The sequence below is a fragment of the Panulirus ornatus genome, chromosome 16, assembly GCF_036320965.1.
Source record: "Panulirus ornatus isolate Po-2019 chromosome 16, ASM3632096v1, whole genome shotgun sequence".
Classification (NCBI taxonomy): Eukaryota; Metazoa; Arthropoda; class Malacostraca; order Decapoda; family Palinuridae; genus Panulirus; species Panulirus ornatus.
This window is the reverse complement of record NC_092239.1, coordinates 50,939,503-50,953,581: the sequence shown is the minus strand read 5'-3', so window position 1 is coordinate 50,953,581 and position 14,079 is coordinate 50,939,503. Positions and strand designations below refer to the sequence as shown.

Here is a 14,079-nt window from a genome sequence, read left to right as displayed (position 1 = left end):
TTTTGCGCGCCTATCAATTAACACGTAATCCAATAACGCTCTCTGCCCATCTCTTCTACTTACATACGTGTACTTATGTACATCTCTCTCTATGATAATATTCTTTTTTTTTTTTTTGCTTTGTCGCTGTCTCCCGCGTTTGCGAGGTAGCGCAGGGAAAAAGACGAAAGATGTATGTATATACACAATGTATATACATACACGTCCACACACGCAAATATACATACCTATACATCTCAATGTACACATGTATATACACACACAGACACATACATATATCCCCATGCACACAATTCACACTGTCTGCCTTTATTCATTCCCATCGCCACCTCGCCACACATGGAATACCATCCCCCTCCCACCTCATGTGTGCGAGGCAGCACTAGGAAAAGACAACGAAGGCCCCATTTGTTCAGACTCAGTCTCTAGCTGTCATGCAATAATGCCCGAAACAACAACTCCCTTTCCACATCCAGGCCCCATACAACTTTCCATGGTTTACCCCAGACGCTTCACATGCCCTGATTCAATCCACTGACAGCACGTCAACCCCGGTATACCATATCGAACCAATTCACTCTATTCCTTGCCCGCCTTTCACCCTCCTGCATGTTCAGGCCCCGATCACACAAAATCTTTTTCACTCCATCTTTCCACCTCCAATTTGGTCTTCCACTTCTCCTCGTTCCCTCCACCTCCAACATATATCCTCTTGGTCAATTTTTCCTCACTCATTCTCTCCATGTGCCCAAACCATTTCAAAACACCCTCTTCTGCTCTCTCAACCAAGCTCTTCTTATTTCCACACATCTCTCTTACCCTTACATTACTTACTCGATCAAACCACCTCACACCACACATTGTCCTCAAACATCTCATTTCCAGCACATCCATCCTCCTGCACACAAATCTATCCATAGCCCACGCCTCGCAACCATACAACATTGTTGGAACCACTATTCCTTCAAACATACCCATTTTTGCTTTCCGAGATAATGTTCTCGACTTCCACACATTCTTCAAGGCTCCCAGGATTTTCGCCCCCTGCCCCATCCTATGATTCACTTCCGCTTCCATGGTTCCATCAGCTGCCAGATCCACTCCCAGATATCTAAAACACTTTACTTCCTCCAGTTTTTCTCCATTCAAACTTACCTCCCAATTGACTTGACCCTCAACCCTACTGTGCCTAATAACCTTGCTCTTGTTCACATTTACTCTTAACTTTCTTCTTTCACACACCTTACCAAACTCAGTCACCAGCTTCTGCAGTTTCTCACATGAATCAGCCACCAGCGCTGTATCATCAGCGAACAACAACTGACTCACTTCCCAAGCTCTCTCATCCACAACAGACTTCATACTGGCCCCTCTCTCCAAAACTCTTGCATTCACCTCCCTAACAACCCCATCCATAAACAAATTAAACAACCATGGAGACATCACATACCCCTGCCGCAAACCTACATTCACTGAGAACCAATCACTTTCCTCTCTTCCTACACGTACACATGCCTTACATCCTGGATAAAAACTTTTCACTGCTTCTAACAACTTGCCTCCCACACCATATATTCTTAATACCTTCCACAGAACATCTCTATCAACTCTATCATATGCCTTCTCCAGATCCATAAATGCTACATACAGATCCATTTCCTTTTCTAAGTATTTCTCACATACATTCTTCAAAGCAAACACCTGATCCACACATCCTCTACCACTTCTGAAACCACACTGCTCTTCCCCAATCTGATGCTCTGTACATGCCTTCACCCTCTCAATCAATACCCTCCCATGTAATTTACCAGGAATACTCAACAAACTTATACCTCTGTAATTTGAGGGCTCACTCTTATCCCCTTTGCCTTTGTACAATGGCACTATGCACGCATTCCGCCAATCCTCAGGCACCTCACCATGAGTAATACATACATTAAATAACGTTACCAACCAGTCAACAATACAGTCACCCCCTTTTTTAATAAATTCCACTGCAATACCATCCAAACCTGCTGCCTTGCCGGCTTTCATCTTCCGCAAAGCTTTTACTACCTCTTCTCTGTTTACCAAATCATTTTCCCTAACCCTCTCGCTTTGCACACCACCTCGACCAAAACACCCTATATCTACCACTCTATCATCAAACACATTCAACAAACCTTCAAAATACTCACTCCATCTCCTTCTTACATCACCACTACTTGTTACCACCTCCCCATTTGCGCCCTTCACTGAAGTTCCCATTTGCTCCCTTGTCTTACACACTTTATTTACCTCCTTCCAGAACATCTTTTTATTCTCCCTAAAATTTAATGATACTCTCTCACCCCAACTCTCATTTGCCCTCTTTTTCACCTCTTGCACCTTTCCCTTGACCTCCTGTCTCTTTCTTTTATACATCTCCCACTCAATTGCACTTTTTCCCTGCAAATATCGTCTAAATGCCTCTCTCTTCTCTTTCACTAATAATCTTACTTCTTCATCCCACCACTCACTACCCTTTCTAATCAACACACCTCCCACGATTCTCATGCCACAAGCATCTTTTGCGCAATCCATCACTGATTCCCTAAATGCATTCCATTCCTGCCCCACTCCCCTTACTTCCATTGTTCTCACCTTTTTCCATTCTGTACTCAGTCTCTCCTGGTACTTCCTCACATAAGTCTCCTTCCCAAGCTCACTTACTCTCACCACCCTCTTCACCCCAAAATTCACTCTTCTTTTCTGAAAACCCATACAAACCTTCACCTTAGCCTTCACAAGATAATGATCAGACATCCCTTCAGTTGCACCTCTCAGCACATTAACATCCAAAAGTCTCTCTTTCCCGCGCCTGTCAATTAGCACATAATCCAATAACTCTCTCTGGCCACCTCTCCTACTTACATACGTATACTTATGTATATCTCGCTTTCTAAACCAGGTATTCCCAATCACCAGTCCTTTTTCAGCACATAAATCTACAAGCTCTTCACCATTTCAATTTACAACACTGAACACCCCATGTATACCAATTATTCCCTCAACTGCTACATTATTCACCTTTGCATTCAAATCACCCATCACTATAACCCGGTCTCGTGCATCAAAACCACTAACACACTCATTCAGCTGCTCCCAAAACACTTGCCTCTCATGATCTTTCTTCTCATGCCCAGGTGCATATGCACGAATAATCACCCATCTCTCTCCATCCACTGTCAGTTTTACCCATATTAATCGAGAATTTACTTTCTTACATTCTATCACATACTCCCACAACTCCTGTTTCAGGAGTACTGCTACTCCTTCCCTTGCTCTTGTCCTATCACTAACCCCTGACTTTATTCCCAAGACATTCCCAAACCACTCTTCCCCTTTACCCTTGAGCTTCGTTTCACTCAGAGCCAAAACATCCGGGTTCCTTTCCTCAAACATACTACCTATCTCTCCTTTTTTCACATCTTGGTTACATCCACACACATTTAGACACCCCAATCTGAGTCTACGAGGAGGATGAGCACTCCCCGCGTGACTCGTTCTGTTTCCCATTTTTTATTTTTTTTTATTATTTTTTATTATACTTCGTCGCTGTCTCCCGCGTTTGCGAGGTAGCGCAAGGAAACAGACGAAAGAAATGGCCCCCCCCCCACACACATGCATATACATACGTCCACACACGCAAATATACATACCTACACAGCTTTCCATGCTTTACCCCAGACGCTTCACATGCCTTGCTTCAATCCACTGACAGCACGTCAGCCCCGGTATACCACATCGCTCCAATTCACTCTATTCCTTGCCCTCCTTTCACCCTCCTGCATGTTCAGGCCCCGATCACAGAAAATACTTTTCACTCCATCTTTCCACCTCCAATTTGGTCTCCCTCTTCTCCTTGTTCCCTCCACCTCCGACACATATATCCTCTTGGTCAATCTTTCCTCACTCATCCTCTACATGTGCCCAAACCATTTCAAAACACCCTCTTCTGCTCTCTCAACCACGCTCTTTATATTTCCACACATCTCTCTTACCCTTACGTTACTCACTCGATCAAACCACCTCACACCACACATTGTCCTCAAACATCTCATTTCCAGCACATCCATCCTCCTGCGCACAACTCTATCCATAGCCCACGCCTCGCAACCATACAACATTGTTGGAACCACTATTCCTTCAAACATACCCATTTTTGCTTTCCGAGATAATGTTCTCGACTTCCACACATTCTTCAAGGCCCCCAGGATTTTCGCCCCCTCCCCCACCCTATGATCCACTTCCGCTTCCATGGTTCCATCCGCTGCCAGATCCACCCCCAGATATCTAAAACACTTCACTTCCTCCAGTTTTTCTCCATTCAAACTTACCTCCCAATTGACTTGCCCCTCAACCCTACTGTACCTAATAACCTTGCTCTTGTTCACATTTACTCTTAACTTTCTTCTTTCACACACTTTTCCAAACTCAGTCACCAGCTTCTGCAGTTTCTCACATGAATCAGCCACCAGCGCTGTATCATCAGCGAACAACAACTGACTCACTTCCCAAGCTCTCTCATCCACAACAGACTTCATACTTGCCCCTCTTTCCAAAACTCTTGTATTTACCTCCCTAACAACCCCATCCATAAACAAATTAAACAACAATGGAGACATCACACACCCCTGCCGCAAACCTACATTCACTGAGAACCAATCACTTTCCTCTCTTCCTACACGTACACATGCCTTACATCCTCGATAAAAACTTTTCACTGCTTCTAACAACTTTCCTCCCACACCATATATTCTTAATACCTTCCACAGAGCATCTCTATCAACTCTATCATATGCCTTCTCCAGATCCATATATGCTACATACAAATCCATTTGCTTTTCTAAGTATTTCTCACATACATTCTTCAAAGCAAACACCTGATCCACACATCCTCTACCACTTCTGAAACCACACTGCTCTTCCCCAATCTGATGCTCTGTACATGCCTTCACCCTCTCAATCAATACCCTCCCATATAATTTACCAGGAATACTCAACAAACTTATACCTCTGTAATTTGAGCACTCACTCTTATCCCCTTTGCCTTTGTACAATGGCACTATGCACGCATTCCGCCAATCCTCAGGCACCTCACCATGAGTCATACATACATTAAATAACCTTACCAACCAGTCAACAATACAGTCACCCCCTTTTTTAATAAATTCCACTGCAATACCATCCAAACCTGCTGCCTTGCCGGCTTTCATCTTCCGCAAAGCTTTCACTACCTCTTCTCTGTTTACCAAATCATTTTCCCTAACCCTCTCACTTTGCACACCACCTCGAACAAAACACCCTATATCTGCCACTCTATCATCAAACACATTCAAAAAACCTTCAAAATACTCACTCCATCTCCTTCTCACATCACCACTACTTGTTATCACCTCCCCATTTGCGCCCTTCAATGAAGGGCTCAAAGGAGGGGAGGATTTCTGGCCCCCCGCTCCGTCCCTCTAGTCGCCTTCTACGACACGTGAGGAATGCGTGGGAAGTATTCTTTCACCCCTATCCCCAGGGATAACACATATATATATATATATATATATATATATATATATATATATATATATATATATATATATATATATATATATATATATATATATATATATATATATATATATATATATATATATATATATATACACACATACACACATATATACACATACACACATATTCACATATATATATATATATATATATATATATATATATATATATATATATATATATATATATATATATATATATATATATATATATGACAATGTAAGAAATAATTTAGAAAACTGAAACTTCTAGCTTGAAATGAAATGAAAAATGAATGTCACATAATGGTTCAACCTCTGGCTATGGAAAAGGGAAATGTATAATTTATTTACACAAATGTCAATAGTAGTTTTCATCAATTTAACCACTGTATCATACTGCCTGGTCCACTTCTCTTATCATGAAACAGGAATATTGGCTTATGATGTTTCTCAATTGTCTTCATAACACAAAGTACAACCATATCTTGGATACATGAGGGTAGGTAGTTGGTCATCCGCCATAATAAAGCCTTGACAGACCAAAAATTTATCTGGACCTCAACTTTTCCAGTACATTTATGAAAAACACCTTTTTACTTTCCATCTCTATCACTTTGAAAAAAAAAACTCCCTTTGTTCACATTTCAATGAAAGAATAAGCTTCAATGACTAAGCTACATTTTTTCCAATTTCACTATTTTCTTGTCAGTGCACCATGTATGAAAACTATCACTCCAGTAACACAACTATAAACATTTACTTCCCCTTTAAAAAAACTTCTGGGGAAGTCTGTCTCGATACACTGCGGGTCACTCTACCACCTGGCGAGGTTTGTGTTGCAATGGTTCTTAATTCACAAAAGTAGTAGCATCACTGGTGGGCGGAAGAACATTCGTGTAACCAAAGCGAGGATCACAGTCCGTGCAACTACTTGTACCACCACGTACAAGTATGTTCACCCGAAGCGGTGAACATAACCACAACAGCTTCCGCCGGCTGAGCGATGACCTCTCCAGAGAGGAATCACTGGATGACTCCATCAATTCCACTGCTCGAGGAGTTGGAGATGGTAGAAAATCCTCACTAGCGTTGATTCTGTGATGATTTTCTTATTGTCCACCATAACGCGGCCTATCAAGAGGTTCTTGGCTGCTCATTTGTTGATTTTGTCTCTAGTCCTTTTGCTGTGTGTAAGAATCAAGACCAAGCTTGCTAATCTTATGGTCTCTCTCAATCTGGGATAGTTTCTCTCGTAGCTGGTCTGGCTGCTTCTTTGCAAACATCTGAATAACTTCTGGTGTTTTGAAAGCTTGAGATATAGCTGCCTGAATAGCCAGCTGCATGGCACCGAAGGAATCAATCAGCGTCATATCACCACTGGTTATGCGAGACAGCGAAGATTGAAATTCATTCAACTGCTCAACAGTGTCTTTACGAACTTCTTCATACTCCTCTGGATCTAATTCTGCCTTGCACTCCTCAAGATCAGCTAATTGGACAACTAATCGATCCAGTTGATCCTCCATCTGCTGCCGCAACTTTTGTGTTTCAGATTTTCCTCGACTGGCCATGTTCCATATAAAAACCTGCGAGTCCAGCCGGCCTTTCCAAAGCTCCTGATGGGGACGCGGACGTCTGAGAGCCAATGATAAGGCGCCTCACCAGTCTCGTTCAGGCCGCACCACACCACACAAGGCAAATGCAAACTAACTGCCAGCGTGATCACTAGTAGGGATAATATATCCCTAGTATATCATTTCTGATAATCTACCCAAGTATACCTTTTCTGTTAGCCTACCCCAAGTATATATTTTCTGACAATCTACCTCAGGTATATCTTTTCTGATAATGTACCCAAGTACATCTTTTCTAACAATCTATCCTAAGTGTATCTTTTCTGATAATCTACCCCAACTATATCTTTTCTGAAAATATATCCCAAGTATATCTTTTCTGATAATCTACATTAAGTATACCTTTTCAAATGATCTACTTTAAGTGTATCTTTTCTGATAATAAACCCTAAGTATATCTTTTTTTAAGTGTATCTTTTCTGATAATCAATCCTAAGTATATCTTTTCTAATAATCTACCCCAAATATATCTTTTCTGTTAATCTATCGCAAGTATATCTTTTCTAATATTCTACTCCAAGTTTATCATTTCTGATAATCTATCCCAATTATATCTTTTTTGATAATCCATATCAAGGATACATTTTCTTTTCTGTTGAACTACCCAAGCATATCTTTTCAAACAATCTATCCCAATTATATCTTTTCTGATAATCTACCCCAGTATATCTTCTGATGATCTACCTGAAGTATATCTTTTATGATAATCTCACTCAAGTTTATCTTTTCTGATAATGTACCCCAGATATATCTTTTCTGATAATCTACCCAACACTATCTTTTCTGATATTCTATCCCTAGTATATCTCTTCTGATAATCTAAACCAAGTATAAGTTTTCTGTTAATCTACCTCAAGTATATCTTTACTGATAATCTACCTTAAGTATATCTTTTCTGATACTCTACCTAAATATATCTTTTATTATAATCTACCCAAGTATATCTTTTTTGAAAACCTACCCAAAATATATCTTTTCTGATAATCTGTCCAACCTATATCTTATTCTGATAATCTAACTCAAGTTCATCTTTTCTGATAATATAACCCAGATATATCTTTTATGATAATCTACCCCAAGTATATCCTTTCTGATGATCTATCCTAAGTATATCTCTTTTCATAATCTACCCAAAGTATATTTTCCCTGTTAATATACCCTAAGTATATATTTTCTGATAATTTACCCCAAGTATATCTTTTCTGATAATCTACCCAATTATATCTTTTCTGACATTCTACACCAAGTATATCTTTCCTAATAATATACCCCAAGTACATCTTTTCTAATAAACTGCCCAAGCATATTTTTTCTTATATTCTATAGCATGTATATCTTTTCTTATGATCTACCCAAAGTATATCTTTTCTGATAACCTATCCCAAGTATGTAATTTCTGATAATCTACCCCAATTATGTCTTTTCTGATAATCTACATCAAGCATATCTTTTCTGATAATGTACACCAGGTATATCTTTTCTGAAAAACTACACCAAGTATTTCTTTTTTTGTTAGTCTAACCAAGTATATCTTTTCGGATAATCTATCCGAAGTATACCTTCTCTGATTATCTACCCCAAGTGTATCTTTTCAGATAATCTACCCAAGTACTTATTCCCTGATAATCGATTCCAATTATATCTTTCTGATAATCTATCCAAAAAAATATCTTTTATGGTAATCTACCCTAAGTATATCTTTTCTGATAATCTACCCAAAGTACATCTTTTCTGATAATCTACCCCATCTGTATCTTTTCTGTTAATCTACCCCAAGTATACATTTTCTGATAATATATCCCATGTATATCTTTATCAATAATGTTCCTAAGTATATATTTTCTGACAATCTACCCCAAATACATCTTTTCTGATAATCTACCCCAAAGTACATATTTTCTGATAATCTACCCCAAGTTTATCATTTCTGATACTCTACCACAATTACATCTTTTCTGATGATATACCTGAAGTATATCTTTTTTTTAACCTACTCCAAGTATATCTTTTCTGGTAATCTACCCAAAGTATATATTTTCTGATAATCTACAAAAGCATCTCTTTTCTGATAATCTATCCTAAGTATACCTTTTCTTATAATATACCCAAAGCATATCTTTTCAGATAATGTACCCAAGTATATCTTTTCTGACAATCTAAACCAAGTATATCTTTTCTGATAATGTACCCCAAGTACATCTTTTCTAATAAACTACCCAAGTATGTTTTTTCTGATATTTTACCCCAGGTATATTTTTTCTGATATTCTACGCAAAGTATATCTTTTCTGATAATCTATTCCTATTATGTAATTTCTGATGATCTACCCTGAGTATATCTTTTCAGATAATTTTCCTCAGGTGTATCTTTTCTGAGAATCTACACAAAGTATTTCTTTTTTGATAGTGTACCCAAGTATATCTTTTCAGATAATCTATCCCAAGTATATCTTTTCTTATAATCTTCCTCAGGTGTATCTTTTCTGAGAATCTACACCAAGTATTTCTTTTCTGATAGTCTACCCAAGTATATCTTTTCAGATAACCTATCCAAAGTATATCTTTTTTGATAATCTACCCCAAGTATATCTTTTCAGATAAGTTACCCAAGTACTTCTTCTCTGATAATCTATTCCAATTATATTTGCTGACAAAATACCCCAAAACATCTCTTCTGATATTTTACCCTAAGTATATCTTTTCTGATAATCTACCCAAAGTACTTCTTTTCTGATAATCTATCCCAAGTATGTCTTTTCTGTTAAGCAACCCCAAGTATATATTTTCTGGTATTCTACCACAAGTATATCTATTTGATAATGGACGTAAGTATATATTTTCTTACAATCTGCTCCAAGTATAACTTTTCTGATAATCTACCACTAGTACATCTTCTCTGATAATCTACCCCAAGTATATCTTTTCTAATATTCTACCCCAAGTATATGTTATCTGATAATCTACCTCAAGTATATCTTTTCTGATAATCATCCCAATTATATGATTTCTGATAATCTCCTTCAAGCATATCTTTTCTGTTAATCCACATCAATTATATCTTTAATCATAATCTACCACAAGTATATCTTTTCTGATAATCTACCCCAAGTATATCTTTTCTGATAATCTACCCCAAGTATATCTTTTCTGATATTCTACCAAAGTATATTTCTCTCATAATCAATCCCAAGTATATATATTCTGATGATCTACCCCGAAGTATATCTTTTCTATTAATCTACCTCAAGTATAAATTTTCTGATAATCTACCTCAAGTATATCTTTTTTGATAATGTACCCAAGTATATCTTTTCAAACAATGTACCCCAAGAGTATCTTCTCTAATAATCTACCCCGACTATATCTTTTCTGATAATCTACCCCAAGTATATCTTTTGAAACGATCTACTCTAAGTATATCTTTTCAGGTGATATACCCAAAGAATATCTCCTCTAACAATTACCACAAGTATACCTATTCTGTTAATCTACCCAAAGTATATATTTTCTGATAATCTACCCAAGTATACCTTTTTTGTTAATGTACCCAAGTATATCTTTTCAGATAATCTACCACAGGTACATCTTTTCTGATAATGTATATTAAGTATATCTTTTCTAATATTCTACACCAAGTTTTTCTTTTCTGATAATCTACCTCGAGTACATGTTTTCTGATAATCTACCCAATGTCTATCATTTCTGATAATCAATCCTAAATATATTTTTTCTGATAATCTACCTCAAGTATATCTTTCCTTATAATCTACCCCATGTATATCTTCTCTGGTAATCTAACCAAAGTTTATCTTTCTGATAACCTAACTAAGCATATCTTTTCTGATAATCTATCCCAATTATATCTTTTCTGATAATCTACCCGAACTATATCTTTTCTGTTAATCTACTCAGTCATATATTTTCTGATAATCTACCGCAAGTATATCTTTTCTAATAATAAACCCAAGTATATCTTTTCTGACAATCTGCCCCAGGTATATCTTTTATGATAATCATCCCCAAGTATATCATCTCTAAAATTCTACCCCAAATATATCTATTCTGATAATCTACCCAAGAATATCTTTTCTGATGATGTATCCCAAGTATATCTTTTCTGATAATCTACCCAAAGTATATCTTTTCGGATAATCTACCCCAAATATATTTTTTCTGATAATCTACTCTGAGTACATCTCTGATATTCTATTCTAAGTATATTCAATCTAATGATATATTCCAAGTACATCTTTTCTAAAAACTTTCCCAAAGTATACCTTTTCTGATAATCTGCCCAAAGTATAGCTTCTGATAATCTATCTCAAGTTTATCTATTCTGATAATCTACCCCATATATATCTTTCCTAATAATCTACCCCAAGTATATCTTTTCTAATGATCTACCTCAATAATATCTTTTCTGATAATCTACCCCGGGTATATCTTTTCTGATAATCTACCCCGGGTATATCTTTTCTGAGAATTTACATCAAGTATATCGTTTAGTCTACCCAAGTACATCCTTTCAGATAATCTATCCCAAGTATACCTTCTCTGATAATCTACCCCAAGTGAATCTTTTCAGATAATCTACCCAAGTACTTCTTTTCTGATAATCTTATTTTATCTACATATCTATTTTGCTTTGTCGCTGTCTCCCACGTTAGAGAAGGAGTGCAAGTAAAAAAAAGAAACAATGGCACAACCCACCCACATACTCATGTATATACATACACGTCCACACACGCAAATATACATACCTATTCATCTCAACATATACATATATATAATCCACACACAGACGTATACATATATACATATGTACATAATTCATACAGTCTGCCTTTATTCATTCCCATCGTCAAGCCACCACACATGAAATAACAACCCCCCTCCCCCCCACACAAGGGCATGAGGTAGCGCTAGGAAAAGACAACAAAGGCCACATTCGTTCACACTCAGTCTCTAGCTGTCATGTAATAATGCACCGAAACCACAGCTCCCTTTCCACATCCAGGTACCACACAACTTTCCATGGTTTACCCCAGACACTTCACATGCCCTGGTTTAATCTATTGACAGCACATCGACCCGGTATACCACATCATTCCAATTCACTCTATTCTTTGCACGCCATTCACCCTCCTGCATGTTCAGGCCCCGATCACTCAAAATCTTTTTCACTCCATCTTTCCACCTCCAATTTGGTCTCCCACTTCTCCTCAATCCCTCCACTCTGACACATACATCCTCTTGGTCAATCTTTCCTCACTCATTCTCTCCATGTGAGCAAATCATTTCAAAACACCCTCTTCTGCTATCTCAACCACACTCTTTTCATTACCTCACATCTCTCTTACCCTATCATTACTTACTCGATCAAACCACCTCACACCACATATTGTCCTCAAAAATCTCATTTCCAGCACATCTACACTCGTCCATACAACTCTATCTATAACCCACGCCTCGCAACCATATAACATTGTTGGAACCACTATTCCTTCAAACATACCCATTTATGTTTTCCGAAATAATGTTCTCGACTTCCACACATTCTTCAACGCTCCCAGAACTTTCGCTCCCTCCACCACCCTATGATTCATATCCACTTCCATGGTTCCATCCGCTGCCAAATCCAGTCCCAAATATCTAAAACACTTCACTTCCTCCAGTTTATCTCCATTCAAACTTACCTCCCAACTGACTTGTCCCTTGACCCTACTGTGCCTAATAACCTTGCTCTTATTCATGTTTACTCTCAGCTTTCTTCTTTCACACACTTTACCAAACTCAGTCACCAGCTTCTGCCGTTTCTCACACGAATCAGCCACCAGCCTTGTATCATCAGCAAGCAACAACTGACTCACTATCCAAGCTCTCTCATACACAACAGCCTGCACACTTGCCCCTCTTTCCAAAACTCTTGCATTCACCTCCCTAACAACCCTGTCCATAAACAAACTAAACAAACAAGGAGACATCACACACCTCTGCTGCAAACCTACATTCACTGAGAACCAATCACTTTCCTCTCTTCCTACACATACACATGCCTTACATCCTCGATAGAAACTTTTCACTGCTTCTAACAACTTGCCTCCAACACCATATATTATTGATATCTTCCACAGAGCATCTCTATCAGCTGTATCATATGACTTCTCCAGATCCATAAATGCTACATACAAATCCATTTACTTTTTTAAGCATTTCTCACGTACATTCTTCAAAGCAAACACCTGATCCACACATCCTCTACCACTTCTGTAACCACACTGCTCTTCCCCAATCTGATGCACTGTACATGCCTTCACCCTCTCAATCAATACCCTCCAATATAATTTCCCAGGAATACTCAACAAACTTATAACTCTATAATTTGAGCACTCACTTCTATCTCTTTTGCCTTTGTACAATGCCACTATGCAAGCTTTCCGCCAATCCTCAGGCACCTCACCATGAGTCATACATACATTAAATAACCTTACCAACCAGTCAATAATACAGTCACCCCCTTTTTTAATAAATTCCACTGCAATGCCATCCAAACCCCCTGCCTTGTCGGCTTTCATCTTCCACAAAGCTTTTACTATCTCTTCTCTGTTTACCAAATCATTCTCCCTTACCCTCTCACTTTGCACACCACCTCGACCAAAACACCCTATATCTGCCACTCTATCATCAAACACATTCAACAAACCTTCAAAATACTCACTCAATCTCCTTCTCACATCACCACTACTTGTTATCTCCTCCCCATTAGTCCCCTTCACTGAAGTTCCTATTTGTTCCCTTGTCTTATGCACTTTATTTACCTCCTTCCCAAACATCTTTTTATTCTCCCTAAAATTTAATGATACTCTCTCACTCCAACTC

General features: G+C 38.2%; 1 pseudogene; it reads right to left on the bottom strand.

Annotated features, from left to right (window-relative positions):
- Window positions 1-6,739: 6,739 nt before the first annotated feature.
- Window positions 6,740-7,150, bottom strand: LOC139753942 (protein LZIC pseudogene; annotated as a pseudogene).
- Between the last annotated feature and the right edge of the window lie 6,929 nt (window positions 7,151-14,079).